The sequence below is a fragment of the Hyaena hyaena genome, unplaced genomic scaffold, assembly GCF_003009895.1.
Source record: "Hyaena hyaena isolate Hyena2069 unplaced genomic scaffold, ASM300989v1 scaffold_109, whole genome shotgun sequence".
In the NCBI taxonomy this organism is placed as follows: Eukaryota; Metazoa; Chordata; class Mammalia; order Carnivora; family Hyaenidae; genus Hyaena; species Hyaena hyaena.
This window is the reverse complement of record NW_024080740.1, coordinates 2,412,044-2,418,868: the sequence shown is the minus strand read 5'-3', so window position 1 is coordinate 2,418,868 and position 6,825 is coordinate 2,412,044.

Here is a 6,825-nt window from a genome sequence, read left to right as displayed (position 1 = left end):
CCCCAGTTTAGGTTGAGGGCGTGAAATTTGGAGTTCCTTCACCTCCTTTCCCAAACAGCCCATCCCCCGAGGATTGGAAAAGCAGCCCGCATTCCTTTCTCATCTTCCTAGTCTTCAAAGACATTCTTTACTCCGTGTCCCAGTAAGAAAGTTCTAAATAAAGTTTTAAAGATTCCTTTCTCATTACAGGAAAAGATACAGGGTCCCGTCTTGTAAATAACTCGTGTTGGAGTCACTACTCTTTATAACAGGGTGTAGACCGAAGGAAAGAGACATTATGTTCCTGGTAATGAATGCTTCATCTGGACTCGAGGCCTGCCGACTTGAAGTTTCTGATCTCAACTCAGTTTATGGGAAAACTGTTTTTTGCTTTCTTTTACTTTGGGAGCCATCACATGAAGAAAGAAAGAAAAACAAGTGTAAAAGGGAAACTTACTGGTTAAGATTGAGACAGTTAGATGAAATATGCCTGAAATAGGCTCTTAATGGTTCCCAGGGCTTATTTGCCATCATACAGCGTGTAGGCAGAAAACCAGCACAATTCCCAATTTTCAACAAACATCAGTTTCTTAAACAATCAGTAAAAAAAAAAAAAAAAAAAAGCAGATGCGAATTTCTCATCTGCCCCTCGCCCCACCGGGGGGAAATAAAAAAGATCCCTCAGCTTCTGTATCTCTGTATTCTGTATCTCTGATTCAATCCTAAGGGATATTAGGCTATCTTGAATGATAAGGAGATAAATAGTTGTCTTTTGAAGGAACGGAAGGCTTTACATTTCTTTGTGTCATGGCTCCCTCTGGCACAGATAAATCTCAATTGAGGATGAAGCCGAGACCCAATGGGTGCTGGGCCGCCAATGGAACCGTATCCCAGGGTTTAGGATGGTGGTATTTGCAGTAAAGAACCAGGGCTTTCAAGTGCGGCAAAATCTACGTAATCTCAATCTCAGAAAATCTTGGAGAAACTTTCGATTAATGTTATTAACACGACCAGTGAGTTCCCTCAGACTCCGTCTCCTAATTCTGTATGAAGAGTGCTGTGTCTCCATACTCTTCTGAATGTTGCTGTTGAGTTTCAGCAGAAGTAGTCCCCACTCTTGCCCCATATCCACCACCATGCTAGGGCTGGGAATCACCATTTCTCACAGGCAGGTGAGGAAGAGAGAGATTTTCTGATCTGGAAATCAGAAGTCGAACTTCTCCATTGTAGAAGGATGGGAGAAGACCAGTTATTAAATGTTGCGGTATATACCTGTTATTAAATGTTATGGTATAGTTTAGCAATCTTTTGACATAACTGGGATCTCTAGGCTACACCAAGAACGTTCCCCCTGAGTTTATGCTATTTCATGAGAAAAGTGGTTTCTGACTCTTAAATAACCAAGTTGCCCAATACAAAACAAACCTGTTCTGGAACTTGTCTGAATTCTGGCAACTCTTTAGACTTTGTAAGAAACAGTGTTTCTCAAATAATGACATGTAACTAGTTTATAATCAGAAATTTAATGGTTCTTAGGCAAATTTCAGAAATAATAATACCTTTTATCAATGCTTCTCAAACTATGTGTATTGAAGGACAGGTTTTTCTTTGCCTTTGTGAAGTACAATGAAAATAATTACTAGAAATGAAGTAAAAAATCAGACGCAAAATACAAGCCCAAATCTCTTATTATTTGATTCAACAGACATAAAATTAGTTTGTCAAATTTCTATCACAGTTTCTAAATGCTTGCCTTCAAATTTTCATATTTATCTCACCATGGACCAGAAACAAAGAGTTCACAGATTGAAAATGGTCCTTGGAGCACAGTGTAAGTGGACTGCCTTTCACGATTGTACTTTTAACTCTTTAAAGTTCTTTGCCTATATTATCATGTGTAATGTCCCCAGTAATTTGTGAAATAAGCGGCTCATGATTATTGTCATTTCATACACTGTGTGGTAGCAAGATGGCCCCTCCATATTCCTTTTATTTTTCTCCCTGTCCTTACCTCTCTTTTAAAAGGGTAACACAAAAATACATTGAAGAGATGTTATAAAAGATAATTATTATAATTATTATTAGTAAAAGAAAGAATTGCTTTGTAGGTGGCTTCATTCTCTGGCTTCTCAGAGAAAAGTAAAGGAGACTTCCTTCCCAAGTCATTTTGTTGAGAATCCAATACATTAAAATATGAAGAAATGCAATGACAAAAATGGTTTATATACATATTTTAATGTTTAGAGTTAACAAATTATCGTTCTCCAATGATTAGGTTGAACAGGATGAACTTGTTTTTTGTCAGGTCAAAAACACCCGAATACAAAATACGATGTAATTTGTGGTCCAATAATGGAACTCAAGTGTAAAATGAGTGGGTTTATTCAGTTGGATCAAGGTATAGCTATGACATAAGAATAAACAAATTCTAAGATAATGTTGAAAGTCAACAAGGTAGCCTACATGTCCCCACTAGACACAAGCCTGTTTCTACAGAGGGCTGTACGATTTGCTGTCTCTCTTCCAGGGGCAGTAGGACTCTGCGGGGAGAGGACAAAGGGGTAGAAAACACTGGGAAAGAAAAGTTGGGGAGACCAGAGACAAAATCTCCCAGTCTCCTTCAGAGGCTGGCTGTGTATGGCCTGAACTCTATGGAGTAAAGACATGTTTCCCCCTGTTCTAGGAAATATATGCTTGTTTCTTATTATCTAACAGCAAGAACATGTCCAGTTATCTATCCATGCATGCAACCACTTTCAGAGTAACAACCAGAGTTATCATTTACTGAACAGTTCCTATTCCGCACACTTTCTATACACTGCATCATTTAATTCCCATTTGCACGTTTGAATCAGGTACAATTTACAGAGGTTAGAAGTTATAGAGGTTAAGTATCTTGCCCAAGGCTACACACCTGGAGAATGGCGAAGCCAGATTCCAGTATTAGAAAATTTATATCAAGACTCCATGTCCACCCTTCATATATCTTTTACTAATTGCCCAATAAAAAGATTTCTATACCTCTGCTATTCGTGGTAAGAAGAAAAAGGATTGAGCTGGCGGTGAGAGCTGTAGAAAAACATCTCATGTCAACAGGCACGACAGGGTCTTTAAAACAAGGTTGCTTTGTATACTTTTCCTTTGCCTGCTTATATCACTTCACTTAACATTTATTGAGTATGTTCTGCATCTCTGAGCAGTTACTGGGAATTCAAAATAAAGGAGGTCCACATTCCTGTCCCGGGCGGTCATAGGCTAGCAAGAGAGAGAGGTACCTGGACAAACATATGCAGTGTTGTGTGTCAAGAGCTAAGAACTTTGACCTTGATTCTGTAAGTGATGTAAAGCCACTAAAGCCTTTGAAGGAAGGGAGAAACAATTGGTTTACAAAGGTCACTCTGATGGCTGTGGGAAGGGGAGCTGAAGTGTACTTCCAAAGTCTGCTTGAGAGAGGAGACAGATGTGAACAAGGCAGAGGCAGGGAGGAGAGAGAGCCGATTTAAGGAATGTGAGAGGCTGAATGCATAGACACTGGTGAATGATGAGATGGGGGGAGGGAGTGTTGAAGATGACATGGGTTGTTCCAATGGGCAAATGGGGGTATGCCAACTGGGACAGGGCAGTTTGAGGAGCTCATCTGATGTACTAAAAGCCCTGGAGACAATTCCAGACAAGTTTCTGGTGCTCAGGAATGAGGTCTTATCTCGACAAGGAGACTTGGGGATCATTAGCAGACAGTGCAGCAGACTGGATCAATGACTTTCAAGAAACGTAGAGGTTGTAGCCTGAAGTGAAGTGGGATAAGTTAAAGTCCTTAAGACTTTTGCCTTGTATAAACTGGCTAGGAGGCAAGTGGCTCAGTGACGAGTGGGATGAAGAATTAGGAACTGAGTTGAACTTCAGGGAATTACCTTAAACTAGGGAAAGCAGAGACTGGCATAAACGTGGCTGTTTACCTTTTCTCCTGAATGTGGGCATGGTCTTGAAGTTGCTCATACCATGCTGTTGTAGGCAGTCATTCTGTAGTCATGGAAAATGAAACCTATTTACTATCCTTTTATAGAGACTGGGAATCATGTGGAAGATGACGGTAGAAGGGGATTGGAAAGAAATCTTCAAAGTTATTCGTGCTTGGCATAAGATGGTCCCTTTCCTGGGGCGCCTGGGTGGCTTAGTCGGTTAAGTGCCGACTTTCGCTTAGTTCATGATCTCTCGGTTTGTGGGTTTGAGCCCCGCGTCGGGCTCTGTGCTGTCTGCCAGCTCTGAGCCTGTAGCCTGTTTCAGTCTGTGACTCCCTCTCTCTCTGACCCTCCCCTGCTCACTCTGTCTCTCTCTCTCCCTCTCCTAGAAATAAATAAAACATTAAAAATTAAAAAAAAAAAAAAAGATGGTCCCTCTCCTGGCTTCTATCCCCCCACTGGCAGGAGCAACAGGAGAGCCTTGGGACATGCTTCTGGCAAGACCTCTCTCTCCTTCAACACTCGCTGCCTTACCTTCAATATCTGTGTGATCTCATTGGGCCCTCTATCCATATGGTATGTGGTCACCGTCTGAAGCCCAGCTCCCTAGTCAATCTTTAGCCTCCAGACTCTCTTCTTACTTGGCTGAGTACCTTCTCCCATCTCCCTGTTCCTCCTTAACTTCCAAAACGCTTTTGTTGTGTGCTCTGGAACTCATAGTCATAACAAAATGCCCTAGATCCTCACCGTCTTCCCTTAATATCCTCTACAACTTTCTGCATTGTCTTCATGTTTTAAAAAAGTTTGTTTCTTTTAGAGAGAGTGGGGGAGGGGCAGAGAGAGGGAGAGAGAGAATCCCAAGCAGGCTCTGCATTGTCAGCACACAGCCCAGTGGGGGACCCAAGCTCACAAACCATGAGATCATGACCCGAGGCAAAATCAAGAGTCAAAGGCTTAACCCACGGAGGCACGCAGGTGCCCCTCTGTGTTATCTTCTGATCCCCATACAGGACACTTTCCCCCTGTTCTAGAAGGTTCGAGCTCCTGGCTCACAATCAGTTCCTTTTATACTACGTGTATTCAGTTCTTAGTGATCTTAACATTTGCATTCACATCTGTAGCTTTTCCAGACCCAACCTTTTAGTTCCATGACTTCCTTTCCTCCAACGACCTTGTTGTTACCTTAGTCTGCCACCTACTCCGATGGTTCTACGATTTTGCCACTACCAATAATTACAATACTTCCAAAATCTCAATTTCAAGATCTTATTTTACCACTACTGCCTCTTATCTTTTCAGCTTATTCTATCACTTCACTTTTGAAAAACTTTTGACCTTGTTTTGATGTCTTACTTCTTGAAAGCTATTGCCTCTTACTCATACATACTCCATTTAATTTCACTTGTCACAGTGCCAATTCTTTATAAGGTGGTTTTTCACTGAAATAGCATTATATAAATTTAGAGTAGTAGACTATAACTATATACATTTTTCCTAAGTTCTGAGGGTGATGAAATACCCTTTTCTAGTAATAACTAGTGAAAAACTATTCAGCTAATGTCTTCAAGTAGGCAAGTTTTCTGAAAAATGCTTTATTTCTTCTTCGGAGTATCCTTTCCTGCCATTTATTCTTTGTCCTGGTGAACAGCGTTGACTCACCCAGGCTGACAAAGGCAGTGCCAGGGATAGAACTGAGCCTGCCACGGGACACAAAAGAAGAGCATCACAGCAGATTTCAGTTGTAGGCAGGACACTCAAAGCCCATTCAAGGTAACATCTGAGGAACAGCATTAAGATTAGCTAGCCAACTATCAGACTCTGGAGCTAGTCCTTGACATTGTCAGGCGCATCATGAACCCAACTGCAGCTTGGGAGGGCAAGGTGGCATTTTAATAAGTGGAAGCCGAAGACAACCAGTGCTGGGGTCAGAGGAGGGACAGCGACGGGCAGTTGGAGAGGCCAAGAATGATCTCTGTAGAGGCAATATTATCAAGACCAGGAAAATGCTTTCTCAGTTAACGCTCGCATTTCCAAGAACCCCAGCTACTCTGCTGATAAACTATCTTTGTATGGCACAAGCAGGATGAATTTAGATTTTATTTGATATGTATTATTTTAGGAAGATAGACATGAGAGTCCTAAGGAATTACTTTGGAGACTTATTTCATTTTCTGCTTTTCATTTATTATTCTTACAAGCAAGGTTTTATTATTTAAAAAATTTTTTTAATATTTTATTTATTTCTGAGAGAGAGAGCGTAAGCAGGGGAGGGTCAGAGAGAGAGGGAGATACAGAATCTGAAACTGGCTCCAGGCTCTGAGCTGGCTCTCGGCACAGAGCCTGACACAGGGCTCGACCCCACGAACCATGAGATCATGACCCAAGCCAGTCAGACGCTTAACTGACTGAGCCATCCAGGCGCCTCCAAGGTTTTATCATTATTTCTTTTTAAGTCTGTACATTTTCTTTTCATTATTTTGTATTTCACAGAAGTTGTGGAGTTTGAATTTGTCTGGGTGCCTTAAGGGGAAGATGAGGTCCCTATTGGCATGGGAGTTAGGGGCAGGCCTATTGCTTTTTTCAAGCATAGACAATGGGTCTCATTTATGTTGATCTAATGTTTTATGACTTAAAAACTTAATTACATGGAGTATGATTAACTACAGAGATGGAGGAAAGGGATACTAACTTAAGTCCTCTGTGTTCTTGATAAACTAATATTTCATTTCTAATAAACTCTTTTACATTCCTTATTATATATGTGTGTAATATATATAATATATATGTATATATTTTAAAAGAAAGTCTTGTGACTCTTCTACGTGAGAAGAAATTAAAGTTACTTGAGAGCCCTAAGAATGGAAAATGATGTCAATTCTTGCAATGT